The 15,092-nt window shown below is 48.0% G+C and overlaps 1 long non-coding RNA gene across 1 annotated transcript; it reads left to right on the forward strand.

The window, feature by feature from the left end:
- The first annotated feature begins 459 nt into the window (after positions 1-459).
- LOC147999420 (uncharacterized) lies at positions 460-13,260 on the forward strand. The gene is made up of 4 exons (XR_015644079.1): positions 460-561; positions 5,605-6,409; positions 11,074-11,205; positions 12,457-13,260. It is a non-coding gene; the product is annotated as an uncharacterized LOC147999420 (long non-coding RNA).
- Positions 13,261-15,092: the final 1,832 nt, after the last annotated feature.

Here is a 15,092-nt window from a genome sequence, read left to right on the forward strand (position 1 = left end):
GTGTGTGGCTGAGTGTGTCTGTATTTGTCTCTGTGTGTGTCTGTCTGTGTGAGTATCTGTGTGTATGTCTGTTGTAGGGAGCTGTATTGGATTTGGGCCTGGCTGCTTTGTGACTGTATAGCTCAAAGTGGCTACGTGACTCTGGGCTATATGGCCACAGATACTCAGGCCTAAGATGACTGCCATAAAGTCTTGAGATTGTTGGACAAAAGCCTCTCCCATGAATTTACGGCACAGGAAGATAACAATCATGGAATGCTTCAGCCCGAGCAAATACCAGATGTCTCCTGAGCAAACACTAGATGTCTCCACCGCCTGACCTCTTCGTCTACCGCCTGACCTCTTTGCCTCCTGCTATCACTGCCTGAATACCTTTACCCCTCCCTCCTTTGTGTTTCACAAAGGGCACTCCCCCTATCTGAATGCCTTATAAGCCGTAACACTCACCCCAATAAACAAGACCTTGACAACAGAACCTTGCTTGGTGTCCTTCTTTTCTCCCCCCCTTGACCCTTAGGTAGCGCCTCTTCGGAACCCTGAATAACTGAACCCGCTGGACAGGTCAGTCTGTGAGTGTCTGTGTGTATCTGTGTGTCTGTATGTATGTGTGTGTTTGTCTGTGTCTGTGTGTACGTGTCTGTGAGTGTGTCTGTGTATATGTCTGTGTGTATGTGTGTGTGTGTGTGTGTGTGTGTGTGTGTGTGTGCGCGCGCGTTGCAAATAGAAAGCTCTAGAGCCTTGCTATCTGTTGATGTAGAACAAAGTATTTCAGAACACAGTACAGCAGATAGAGTCTCACTCCATGACTGGAATCATTAGATAGTCTAGACTTATTTTAAACTTGTACCAGTCCTCCTGCCTCACCTTCCGGGTTCTGTGAGCCATTATGTCTGGCTCTACTGCTTATGTCTGTCCTGATTCTGGGGCCACTCAGGTGGGGCTGGGAAGTTCCTCGTGTGTCTACCAGCACTCCCTGGAGAGCTCCTATTGGCTTCTGATAAAGGTGGGAGCAGCTGGGGTCCTTTCTGTGGCTTCTTATACTGATGCAGTCTCAGAGGAAGGGTTCCAAGTCCACATAACCAGAAGAGCTCTCCTAAGACCTGACCTTGGGTGTTACACAATTTTACTTATGTCACTACGAGCACTGTTGGTCCCAGTAAGCCACAGGACCAGCCCTCATTCAGAGGTGTGGACAATATGCTTCACTTTAATGGGCCGTGAAGGAGCGATTTTACAACCCTCTCTAGTTCATCGCGCCTTCCAACCAGACTGCACCTCAGTGACAATCCATATCACAGTAAGAGAAGGGGTTGTTCGTCCCTGAGGAATGCCTAGGGTCCACTCCCCTACAGAGCCGCCAGAAGATGAGAGAAATCCCCAGATTTCAGAGTGTTGAAATTAGAATTCACGATGTCTCTCAGGACCTTCTGGTTTCAAAGCTCCATCTCCTGCTTATGACACTGTTTTGGGGCCTGGGTAGTGCAAGCACTGTCTAGATGTGGGCTGCTAATCCAAGGTTGACAGTGATGTGACCATAGGGAGCCTCTGCCACGTGTGTTTCTGCACTGCCCTCCCTGCTCTGTGGCCTGAAATTCCTCCACATTGTGAGCCAAAATAAATCTTACTGCCCATTTGCTAGGTGTTCGATCCCAGCAACAGGAGGAGTCCTTAACAGATAAGCTTAGGCAGTCTCCTCTCCAGGCACATCAGGTTTGATGTAGAGCAGTTATGTCAGATCACTGATGCTCAGTGCTACCCTAGAACAGTGGGTCACTAAAGCATCCTTCCAGTATTAGCAGAACTAATGTGTGCAACACTTAGCTATCTACCTGTAAACAGTTCACTAGCCTGACATGCCTTCCTTCTACAGCGGCCACACGGTCTCTACACCTACTCCATTCTCCAGTCACACAGGCAAAAGGCCTTTTCCTTTCCACAACTGCTCCTTTATTTAGTAAGAGAGCTTGCTGGGTAATGTGCTCATCTCCATAAGCAGAGGCACCTGAGTGTTATCCCCAGAACCCATGAGGACACATTTGTTGTGGTGTTCTCTTGTTATCCCAGGACGGTAGAGGTGGGTCACTGAAGTTTTCTGGTCAACCCGACCAATTGATATGCGCCAAACCATTTGGAAGACAAGGTCTCTCTGTGACGTTCCTGAGGATGACACCTGAGGATTTCCTCTGGCTTCCACATCTCAATGCATATATACATGTGTGCGCACACACACACTTTTGGAACATGCACATTAAAAAGATTCATCCGTGGGGTTGGGGATTTGGCTCAGTGGCAGAGCGCTTGCCTAAGAAGCGCAAGGCCCTGGGTTCGGTCCCCAGCTCCGAAAAAAAAAAAAAAAAAGAACCAAAAAAAAAAAAAAAGATTCATCCATGTAGAGTGATGTTTTCCGCAGACCCACACACATGAACACACATGCACAGACACACGCTACATACACATATGCACATGCTCTTCCTTCCACTTGAGGCTGTCATGCTGCACGAGTCTTTGGGGTAGCCAGTGGTTGCAATTCTTGCCACAGAGCAGACACTCTTGCTGATGCATTTCCACCAGGCTCTATTTTGAGGAGGGAAGCTGGTGTCCACAAGCCAGCAAAACATCAGGGGAGCCTTTTAGTTACTGTGATTTTGAAGGTCCTCTAAATTTGGCTCAGAGAAACCCTTTAGGGGAGGGAATAGGAAGTGCAAACTTAATCTGAAGGTTGTTACTAAAGCACAAAGCCATTAAAAGTTTTTTTTTTTCTAAAAAAGTCAAAAGGCTCAAAATGCAACATCTCAAAATAGACCCCCCCCCCCATAAGAACAGCTACAGAATTGTTCAGCCAACATTTTCTTGGAAGAAAGAAGGTTTGGGACTAAACACACATTTAAGGAAGAATATTGGAACACCAGTTGCTGAAAACTATTTTAAGCAAATGCTTTTATATCTACTGGGCTGATTTAATGTCCACAGCTCAGGGCAAAGGGTGGGCCTGATTTTTTTTTTAAATCAATCAGAAGCTATTCCTGACATTTCTAATTACTTGTGCCTTGTGGATACAATTTTGGTAAATTGTAGCTATACACTCTGTACTTTTGCTGATCTGTAGCTCTGTTGAGGCTGTTTGCGTTATTTGCTGTTTGAATGATTGTTTCTTATAAAAAATTAATTGATTGAACAAACAGGTCATCAAGCTCTAACTACGTAAACAAGTGCCACAGTTTACTTCTTAGTCTGGGGTGGGCTGGCGATATATGAATGAATTACAGATGATTCGTCCCTCCTGTGGCCTGAACTGCTTGGTACTAACCGGACTTTCTGGAATGCTTTTCCCTGTCTTGCAAGTGGTGCATGCTGGGAATCTCTTTTCTCCAAGAGCAGAGCATGAAACCCGAGAACTCTGCTGTTCTTAAGATGGCCCTGCTCTGCCCGGTCACTGGGGGGTGGGGGGTGCTGCAGTGTCTCTGCAGCAGCCTCTCCCTGTCTCAGGGGAGCTCTTTCTGAGGCAGAGTTCAGTGTTTGAGTGCTGTGGTTTCTCTCTCTCTCTCTCTCTCTCTGTGTTTACATGATATGTATGTATGCATGCATGTGGTGTGTGCATGTGTGTACATTCGTGCATGTGTGTGAGTGTATGAATGTGTGTTTGTGTGGTGTGTGGGTGTGTGTATGTATAGTGTGTGTGCAAACACACGTATGTGGAGGCCAGAGACCAACCTCCAGTGTCATCACTTATTTCTTATTTTGACAATGTCTCTCAGTGGCCTGGAGTTTGCTGACTAGGCAAGGCTGATTGACCAGGGATCCCCAACCTGTGCCCCCTGTTAGGATTAAACATGGCCACTACACTTAGCTTTTGGTATAGGTGCTGGGGACCGAACTCTGGCCCTTGTGTTTGTGTCTCCTCAGACTCTGGTTATTTGGTTTTCTAAATGCAAAAGAAAGGGGTTGGGGATTTAGCTCAGTGGTAGAGTGCTTGCCTAGCAAGCGCAAGGCCCTGGGTTCAGTCCCCAGCTCTGGAAAACAAAAACAAAAACAAAAAAAACCTAACACCCCCTCCTTTTCTATTGGCAGTGATGCAGCTGCCAGGGAAATTCACTTTTAAACGTCATGAATGTCACTGTCTTTGACATCGTTAATGGATTTCCAACTCTCTCAGAATAATGTTCAGATGGGCCTGAACAGGTCCTTCTCCTGGCTGCCAAGCCTGCCCTTTTGCTGATTTGCCACATTCCCAGAGCAGCTACCGTACCCGGAGGACCACATACCTCAGTTCCTTCCTCCTGCTCCTGAATCCTTGTCTGGAATGTTATTTCCCAAACCCCAAGCCTCAGAACCTGTTATGTTGCCTCACTAGTGACTCCCTCGTCCACAGCCCCTTCTCTACCGTATTTGGTTGTGAGCTTCACCTTTAATGGCTGAACCATCTCTCCAGTCCTACAGCCACTTCTCAAGTCCTCTGTCTCTGTCCCACGTCAGGACAGTCCCAGCCCACAGGCCAGAGAGCTTCCCAGAGGTGAGGCCTTTTAGGTTCATCGCTACACCGCAGTACCAGTTCTGACTGCATTTCCCCGGTCTGCATCGTTTTCCCAGTTCACAGCAAGCCATCATAACTGCTTGTTTAATGAGAGGATGCGCTCATTATCTGAACTCTTGGTGTGCACTGACTTTGAACTGGGACGTTTTCCTACACCTGAATGAGTTAAAGATCTGTAGGCAGCTATCTCCGGGGCAGGAGATGAGCTTGGGTCTCAGACCAAGGCTCCAGGGAGTTCTTGTGAACTTAGGCCTCACAACCAGTCTGAGCTGAGGCAGGAAGAGGGTATCTCCCAGGAACACAAACTCACCTGGAAACGTGGGTTTTGCTTGTTTTCATTTCAGTTTATAGTCAGCCATTTGGGATTTTTCAACCTTTGTGCTCTTAACAGTTGAATGTTGTGGTTTGCCCTGCAGTTATCTGTATTTTGATGCTAATTCCACTGCCCCAAGGACAGCTGCCTAGTCAGGTACTCAGGACTCAGGTGACCTCACCAGAACCTGCTCCCCACTTAATTTGTAAAATACAGCTGAGGGCAGGTACGGGATAGCCTGTCATTGGATGAGAAGGAAGAATGGGCAGGAGAAAAGTTTGAAGGGAGAGGAGGAGACAGGAACAGAAGAAACAAGAGGGACAGCAGACTAGCCACAGGACAGCTGATGTTAAGATTCCACACTGTACCTTTACAGGTTGTTATGAACGTTTTTAAGGGATGGATGTGTACCAGGCTTTGTATGTTTAGGGGGGGCAATTATATCTTATCAGTTGGGTTATTGTGTTGTGTGTTCTTTCACGTGTAGATTTAAATGTAAGGGAGTGTGGGGCTTCTGGTCTGGGCCACCATGAAGATGGGTTGTGTGTTTCTGGCATGGAAACCTGCCTTGGGAACTAGACAGGTAGAGAGATTGCTGCCAGGCTCAGAGAGAGGCCTTTGCAGTCTGATATGGGATGGAGCAGAGCGGGTGAGAGGCTTTGCTGACTGAGAATTAAGATATCCAGCAGATATCTTGGGGCACTGCGGTGTGGATCTAGTGGTGATAAAAGATACCCTTTTACTCTTTATATCATTACAGCAACAGTTGGAGACCGGACGCTTTCAGAAGTGAGGGAGGGCGAAGTCCTGGTGGTGTGGCACGTGCAGCGATACGCCTGGTCCAGGGACCTGGTCTCAGCCTCACAGTTGCCAGTAGCTCTTCTTCCCAACTTGAAACAACGAAAAATGGCCCCTGTTTTGCCAGATATGCACTGGACAATAAGGGGACTGTTATACTCTCCCTCCCTCCCTCTCCCTCCCCTCCCCTTCCTCTTCTCCCTCCCCTTCTTCCTCTTCCTCCCTCTCTCTCTCTCTCCCTCCCCTCCCCGCCCCCTCTCCCCCCTCTCTCTTTCTCTCGCTCCCTCTCCCCCCCTCTGTGTATGAAATATAATTTTAGGCTCTAAAATGAAGCTGCCTTTTCTAATCAGCCCCACCCTCCTGGGAAGGGTGGAAAGGTTTGGATAGAGAATTTTAAAATTCCAAACTTAATAATCAGGTCAGGCATGGCAATGTGTGTCTCTAATCCTTGCACTTGGGAATTAGAAGCCAGAGGTAGGCAAATGTGTATGAGTTGGGGGATAACCTGGGCTACAAAGAGTTATAGGCCGGCTATAAACTTCTTTGTAAAAATGATTACCTTTCTTGGTAGATTTTTCTTCCCGGATCCCCAGACTCAAACTTGTTCTGTGGCTAAGAATGGCCTTGAACCTGGTGCTCATCCTCCTGCCTCCACCTGTACAATGCTGGGATTACAGGCATGTACCATGCTGGATCAACCCCAGGGGCTTTGTGTGCACTGGGCCACATCCCCAGTCCTGATACTTCATTTTTAAAAGCCCAGTAAGGTAATAAAAACTGCTACCTTCTACTTCTCCCTCTCCCCTGATCTTTCCTTCTCTTTGCTGTGAAGCCTTAAATGGAAAGCTCCAACAAGCACAGGAAGAATAACTCGTCCACAGAGCCTAGGATCTGGGGTTCTCTTCCTCCATTTTCCCTGATCCCCAGGCCTATGTGCCTTTCCACCAGTTGGTGGTTCATTTGTTTGAGTCTCTTGGATGCTGCAAATGTTTCCGAGGCTCTGGAGAGTGTCTGGAATGTAGTAGAAACGCGTGCTGGTATGATTTACCTAGAGCCGCTGCTGTTGGACCAGAATGGGATGCAGGGAGATATAAGAACCAAGGATGTGCATCAATGGGGCCACATGGCAAGGTGATGACTGCTGTCATCTGTCTACCCAGCTTGAGACACTACCACGAGCCGTGTCTCAGAGACTTACGCAGCCCTCCCCACAACTGTCTGGACTTCCTTCTCACGGTACCTTGGGAGCATCTTTCTCTCTCTCTGCTGATAACAGGGTCCCCCCGCCCCACCACCAAAGTGTTTTGTTGCCTTATAGAGGAAAGAGGCTGCCTGGAAATATATTCTATGGGATATTAAGGGATGCATTTATTTGATTTATAGACAGACAAGGCAAGGTTGCTTGAGAGGCAGGGAACCAATGGGGATATCCGTGTTGACTAATGATTAATTATTATATCTAGAGTGATGTTTTCCCATCAACTGATAGGCTGGAGAAATAGAGTGGAGCTAGCTAGGTTAGCTCCATGGGTCACAGACGCTGCCTCTGCGCTTTCAGATTGCACTATCCCTTACAGACAGCACCTCCTCATTTAGAAACATAATTTGTTGTTCTCCCACACCAAAAGGAAAAAAAAGCCGGACATTTCACATGCAAGGCAAAGATTAGAATCGCTGCGCAGGACAGCGTACAGTAGGTTGTGGTGTCCCTGAATCAAGGACACCAGGCTACTGGTACTGAGTGAGACAGAAAAGGCAGTGACTTCTGATCTTTATTATGCAAATGGGCAGCCTCCTGAGCTGGGCCATTTAACCTCATCAGGGGAAATGTCCCTGCTCATTGCAAGCTCCAAATGTAGCACCAGTGCTAGCACTGTTATGTTGTTATTATGTTATTATTATTGTTATTATTAGTAGGGCTTGTGTAAGCACAAGCCCTTTGATTAGGCTGAGTCTCCACATGCCCAGACTGTCTGGCGATGGACGTCAACTCCTTATATCAGAGGAGCCAACAGTTGTGCCTCCGTCGTGCTTGCTGGTGGAGGCGTTTCGCAGACCTCCCTGTCTGCCACGCCTGGGTAAAGATGGCAAGAGGTTTGTGAAGTTTAATTTCTGTCTCCAGAAGCCTGGTTCCTTTGCTGTGGCATAAGTGACTGGCAGACTCTTAAAGAATGGAGTTAGAGTTGGGGGAGAAGCTTGTTCTGGGGATGCAGAATGGTGAGGGGGAGCAGAAAGGAAGGGAAACTGTGTTATTTGGGAAGACTGGGGCTTAGGAAGGGAAGTATCAGATAACCCATTCACAGGTCATTGCTAACTACCAGAACCATAGAGAAAATCAAGGCTACTGAGCAGGCAACAGAGGCTGCTGTGGTGAGAAGGGGGAAGCCAGGCAGTTGATTAGCAGCCCAGGGAGGTTGAGGGCAAAGATTGAGCATCTTTGAAACCCAGATTGTTTGACCTCAATCGGCAAGGACTGTCTTTCAAATGAGAAAGCTCCTCCCGTGGGAAACGGAAGTAGATAAAAGTGAACAGTTGCACTGTGGTGGAATTCTTGAGGCAACAAAAAACTAGTAATAAACTTTCCCTCAGCCCAGTACTAGAGACCTCTAGTTTAGATCTTGAACACCCCAACCCCCAAAGGCCTGTGGGTTAACAGTCTAGTACTGGGCTTGGTTTTATTAGAGATAATGAAACTTTAGGAAGTGGGGCCTACTGGGAGATCTTAGATTATGAGTGTGCCCTTAGAGGGGTTGGTGAAATCCAGTCCCTTCCTCTTCCTCTTTGCTTCTGAGCTGCTTGAGCAGGCAGCTTGCTCCACCACTGGCAACCATTATTCAGTAAAGCTGTGGGCCAGCCAAGCATAGACTCTGAACCTTTCTTCTTTTTAAGTTGATCTATCTCGGGTATTTTGTCTAGTCACAGAAAGCTGACTAAAACAGAAGAAATGAGTCCAATGTTAATAAGTAATGGAAAAGGAATATCTATAGAGCCTCTGAGCTCCCATCGCACCACTCCAAATCAATACGGCATTGATATCAAATTCTCAGCATATCTAAATCTGATGTTTCAGGAATGGCGTCTGTACCCATGAATCTTAAAAATAATTTTTCAAGGGTTCTAATATGCAGCCAGGCCTGATCAGCACTACCTCAGCTTACAGTGAACATAAACTTCATGAAAGCAAGACTCCTGCTGTATTTGCTTAGTCTAGAATCCAGGACAGAGTGTCACAAACAGGAAATTGAATTAACTTCTACTAAGTACAATGAGTAAAACAGCTATGTCATAGAAACAAGTCAGTTGCTTCTCTGCCTTTTGGCTAAGACCCTGGTAGAAACAAGCCATAGAATTAGACCATTTGAGACATCTCTAGTGAGCTGTCCACTAGGGCTCCAAGAACCATGTCATCAGACACATGTTCCTTCCACACTGTTTCCGTAAGAGAAGACAGACACATGTGCCTAGTTCTTCCTGAATGGAAAGCAGAAGTCAAGTGTATGAGAATAGCAGTTGTCTTATGTTGCTAAGCGGACACAGTATCAAACTGCCTTCTAATGACTTCTGAATGCCCGTAGATCAGGGCAGCCCACACACCTCATTAGAGATGTGTCTTGTGTGGTGGTTAACACAGAAACAAGCTGGTCAAAGTGCAGAGTCAGTGGAGTGCTCAGCAACAATAGGACATCTCCGTCACACCTCTCTCCACAAAGGCCCAGAGTGGAGAATGCAGAAAGATTGTTAGAGCTGGAGGTCACAAAAGAGAGAGCAAAACAGTGACCTCTGGATATGACAAGACCTCTACATTCGTGGACTCAGAATAGCACCCACACCACCAGGGCCAGCTCTCCAGCACTGATCTTCGAGGGGTAAGGCCAGCTCTCCCGTCACAAGCAGCAAGGGGTGGGGCCATAGCACTCGTGCCCACCCACTCTCCCAAGTTCCACAGCTGGTGAGGGTCTGGACCAGCTCTGCACAGCCCTAGGACATCAACATCAACAGGGGCAGCCCAGATCAGAGACATCTGCATGGCCTTGGGTAGTAACAGGGGCAAAGGACATTGACACAGACCCCTGCTGTGGTAGGGCCAGGGACTCAACATCGTCGTGGGGTGGGGGGCAGCACCCGCCAGGACTTCCATGGCCTCAGGTGGCAGTGCAGGCTACTCACACCAGGCTGTTCCTCACCACCCTCACTTCTGCAGTTTGCCTCTCTTCATAGTGCACAACCTTTCTTCTCTTTCTCTTCCATCACTTACTTGCTCATCTTAATGGTGTCTAGGCCTCTGGGTGTCTTCTTCCCAGCCTACACCACACGGCTGTGGGCCCATTTTGATGTGTTAATGGTCACCTCAGTTAGCCATTTGCTGAGTTTCTTTGGTACCTAACACTCTGGAACCCGTGGGCTTCAGAAAACAGTGCGCGCCTGGCCTGTGACTTGACGTGATTCATACTGAGGTAATAAGGCCCAGATCCCGCCTTAAAGGAGTAGTTGATGGTGAAATGGTCCCTCAAAAGGAAACCCAGCACTGGAGTCAGGTCCACCCCTCACTGCCCCTTCTTCATCGCCTTTTCCTCAGAGCACGTTCCTCTCTGAAATCCAGCAGGTTGGGTACTGCAGCTCTGAGTTTCAATTCTTTGAAAACCACAATCAGGTTTCCAGTTAGCACCAAGTCAGCAACCTGTCACCCAAGGAGCTGGTGGAATGGCCCAGGCCAGGTGGACACACGGTTCTGCTTTTGGAGGAGAAGCTCTTGGCATATACACAGCATGTTGTAGTTTGTGTCTTTCTCCCCCATTTCCCGAAAAGTCAAAGGTCACATCTGGTAGCCTGTCCTTCCTCCTTGTTCCTGCTCAGGTTCAGGCCAGGGAAGACTTTCGTGTAAGTAGAAAGTGTCTTTTTCCCAGAGTCAAGAGATCCATTCATGTGGCTGGACTTTGGCTGTTTTGTGCTTTCTTCTTTCTTCTACCCTTCTCCACTCCTTTCTACCCTTTCAACCCCCTAACACTGGATAGAGGAAAACGGATAGAGAGGAAAGAGGAATACCTTGCCGTTAGACTACTTCCTGCTGACTGGGGGAGTTGAGTTCAAGCTTGAGGCAAGTTTGATTTTTACTGTCAGGATACCTGGTTTCTTCTTGTTTCTTCTTTGTGTATGATTGCTTAACCAACAACAAACAACAAACCATTAATGCCCCACCCGGTCAAGTTCCAGCACCCTACCATTTACAAACCTGCTGAAAAGTCCCCTAATTCACACAATCTCAGAAACTCTCTGCTGCTTGCAAGTTCACACCCTTGCTGGAGCACGAGGCAAATCACAGCCACCCACTGTGGACGATCTGGGGCAGCCCATACTCTCCATACTCTGTACCTTGGATTAAAACAGAAACGTATTCTTATAGCACACCTATTTGTTGTTGTTGTTTTTACAGAAACCAAATTTACAAAATTGTCCCCGCACTCTTACTTGAAGAAAGAAAGAGAGAAGAGAGGTCTGGTGTGGACTCGGGTCTGAACGGCGAACGGCTCAGTGGAGGAGTGCGCATGTCATCAGGACGGATGCTGTAAGACTGAATGAAATCAAGTGCCAGAGTTAGGCACCACTCCCAAGAGCTAGCGAAATCTGCTTACACACAGAGCCAGGTGCCATCTCCACCTCTCTCTACCCTAGCGAGAACCCTTTTCTTCACCCAGGTGTCAGACAGGCGAAGCCGTTAACCTACTGAAGGTTGTGTAGTAACTCCATCAACCTTTGTGCCACCGGGGTACTGGAATTTCACTGATTTTCTATCAACACACACACGCACACACGCGCATGCACACGCACACACACACACCATGTGGGAGTAAGATATGTCTAAATTAAAACCTTTATGGTGTTACAGATGAAATCGACATGTTTGGGCAAAGCACTTTCTGATCCCTTAAACCGAGTTTTCACTTCCATCAAACAGAGATGCCATAATCTTCCGGGTGTGTTTATTGTGAGCAACAGTGGGTCTTCACACTCAGCTTCGATGCCACACACAATTCGTTTCTCAGCTGTGTTCTGAAATCTCAGAAAGCACAGCTTGTATTTTCTTTGTTTTTGAGTTCTCAACTCCAAATACAGTGACTGTCCAGTAGACTGGCACACAGTAGGAACTTAAGTATAACCTTCAGAGAAAGGCTGGTCTGAAGGTGCTGGCACACAGTAGGTACTGAAGTATAACCTTCAGAGAAAGGCTGGTCTGAAGGTGCTGGCACACAGTAGGTACTGAAGTATAACCTTCAGAGAAAGGCTGGTCTGAAGGTGCTGGCACACAGTAGGTACTGAAGTATAACCTTCAGAGAAAGGCTGGTCTGAAGGTGCTGGCACACAGTAGGTACTGAAGAATAACCTTCAGAGAAAGGCTGGTCTGAAGGTGCTGGCACACAGTAGGTACTGAAGTATAACCTTCAGAGAAAGGCTGGTCTGACTACTGCATCTGAGTAGGCACCACTTGGCTCTTCATTATTAGTTTCCTTCACAGCCCTTGGAGTGATGTATTTACTCATGGGGCTGTCTGTCCTCACTGGACTGTAATTTTCCCAGGTCAGGGCCTTTGGCTGACTTGCTCCTCAGAGTCTAGACAGTGCTTTGTACAGAGTTGCTGCTCAAGATGCATTTGTCAAATGGACAAACTCATAAAAATCTCCTATTTTGCTGTCACTGCTCTATGTGACAGTGGTTTACAAGGTATCAGAACCAGTCCAAACAGGCAAGAATTATTTGTCTTCAGAGAGCTCATCAGAGAGGAGCTCAGTTAGGAACTCCTCATGTTTTCTCCTCACAGAATTTGGCTGGGACCGTTCCTACAGGACAGCCCACTTCCTCCGGCCTCCTTTCAAACGCAGCAGAGTGAATGAGGTTTTTGGACGTGGACAAGGCTGCTTCAGAGTCTAAACTGGGGCCCTGGGGCAGAGGGGGTGGGGCTGGAAGGGCGGTGGAACCCAAGCCTCTCCCTGGGCTCTGCACCACTGAAAGGCTCCAGACGGCTTGGGCACTGGGCCAGGCTGCTGAGGTCCAGTGGGAAAGCTTGGCCAGGAACAGCCAGGAAGAAGTACAGATGACTCATTGTCCGACATCCTCCAAGGTGAAACCCAGCAGTGTGTGTGGCCGGGGTGGGGGTGGGGTGGGCGCTCTTCAGCCTTGGCGCCTTCCTCAGCCAAAATAAAAGCACCGGAGATTCAAACACACACAGCCTAGGGACACACCAGGCACACTCTCCCATTGTCCTTCCCGGCATGTCCCTGCACTTCCAGTTTTAAAATAACCTCATAGCACAATTTCCAGCTCGAGCAGGATTTCTTTTAAAAGGCAAGACAGTCTTCATTTTGTGTGTGTGTGTGTGTGTGTGTGTGTTGGGGGGAGTGTTTGGTAGAAACAAGGTACACCTTAGTGAAACTCTCCAGGCCTCTGGGCACAAAGTCAGTGTGAGAAACTTTCTGAGCATGTGTAACAGTCTCCCTCCCTCAATGTTTTTATTCAGAAGTCTGGAATCCCAAGTCCTAATTTATAGATGTGTTATTGCTTCTAGATTTCCACCAGAGGGCAGTCTTGGAAAATATTTATAAATATATATTTTATTGCTCTGTCTAGGAAATAGTGTTGTTTTGGAGAAGAGAGGCCGTCTAAAATCTCAGGGAGGGTTCTTGTCTCTCTCTTCCACAAGCATAGCTAGGAAAGCAGGCCAAATAAACTGCTCTTGCGGCCTGGCTGTCTTACACACAGGCAATGTGCCCAGCTTCCAGGGCCCTCTTCTCTGCACCAGCTCTGTCCTGAGGGCGGGGGGCGAGGACAGTCACCCCAGCAGAACTGTCAAGAACTGTCAAGGTTCCTCTGGTTCGGGTTCTGCCACACTAAGGATCAATTTCACCCTCTTTTTTCGGCAAAGCTTAGAAAAGAACCAGGAAGGATCAGAGGGGAAGCCAGAGAGGCCAAACAACTATTAATCGAGTTCTCAGGCAGGCAGCCATGGTTATTTCACTCCGTGTGAAAATGCGGGCAAATAAGGCCAACCAAGTCTGAGTCTGGGAGGATCCTGGACACAAATGTATAGCCAGGGATTCTAGTTGGTGGGAAGCACCTTCTCACACTACATCCCCACATGCTGTATAATCTAGGGCAACAGACACATTCTCTCTCTCTCTCTCTCTCTCTCTCTCTCTTTCTCTCTCTCTCTCTCTCTGTGTGTGTGTGTGTGTCTGTGTCTCTCTGTCTCTGACTCTCTCTCTGTCTCTGTTGTCTCTGTCTCTCTTGTGTGTCTCTGTCTCTCTGTGTGTGTCTCTGTCTCTGTGTGTCTCTCTGTCTCTTTCTCTCTGTCTCTCTCTCTGTCTCTGTGTGTGTGTGTGTGTCTCTGTGTCTCTCTGTCTCTATCTCTCTGTCTCTGTTGTCTCTGTCTCTCTTGTGTGTCTGTCTCTCTGTGTGTGTCTCTGTCTCTCTCAGTGTGTCTCTCTCTGTCTTTCTCTGTCTCTCTCTGTGTGTGTCTCTGTGTCTCTCTGTCTCTGACTATCTCTGTCTCTGTTGTCTCTCTCTCTTGTGTGTCTCTGTCTCTCTGTTGTCTCTCTCTGTGTCTCTGTCTCTCTCTGTGTGTCTCTGTCTCTGTCTCTCTTCAAAGGAAACCATCTTCACTGCTGAACTCCATGGCTAGGAGAGATGGAAGGAAAGACTATACTTACCACATTTCTTCATCAATGAACTTACTGGCAATAAATAAGTTAAAACTGCTATCCAGCAACTCAGATCCATTTCGGGAGCATGTCTGATGCACAACCCTCGAGTCTCCGAGCTGGACATCGTGTCATCCTGTGTGACCCCATTTCTTTCTGGAAACAGCTCTCGGGGTGGAGGGTCACCATGCTCCTCTATTTAGAGCAGCAGACAAAAGCCAGGCAAGGCAAAGTGATCTGAGCAAGGCTCTCAACCATGGTGCTAGGGTTCAGGCTGGTAGTCAGCCATTTAGTTCCTGTTGTGAGAGCATCTGCCTGTGCCAGGCTGGCTGGGGTGACTAGGATGTTCTTTGCTTGACCTCAAAAGCAGGCTGTAGCACTGTCAAGTCAGGTCCCTGAGTCCTCCAGGGTCCAGGCTAGAAAGGGAAATCCCAGTCTAGGTACTGCTTGCCTTGGTTGGTATGGGCCCAGCCTGGTGTGGCCCTTTCTAGGTGCACTGAAGCCTGCTCAAAGGTTAAGATTGCCTCAAGTACCCAGGGCCACAGCTTGTTCATGGTCCTACCCCTCCTCAGGCTCATTCTTCTGCCAACCTTTGCCCCTCTGGGGACCTCTACCTGTGAGCAGGGGACAATAACAGAAAACTGGCCTTGCAAGCTGACTGCTTCCTCCAGGGAAGGTGACAGTTAGGAGAAAGGGGGCAGCAAACGAACTGTGTAGAGCCCCACTGTGGCCTAAAGGCACTGGCGGCAGAGACAGTGGA

Source organism: Rattus norvegicus, chromosome 19 (genome assembly GCF_021556685.1).
Source record: "Rattus norvegicus strain SHRSP/BbbUtx chromosome 19, alternate assembly SHRSP_T2T, whole genome shotgun sequence".
Taxonomy (NCBI): domain Eukaryota; kingdom Metazoa; phylum Chordata; class Mammalia; order Rodentia; family Muridae; genus Rattus; species Rattus norvegicus.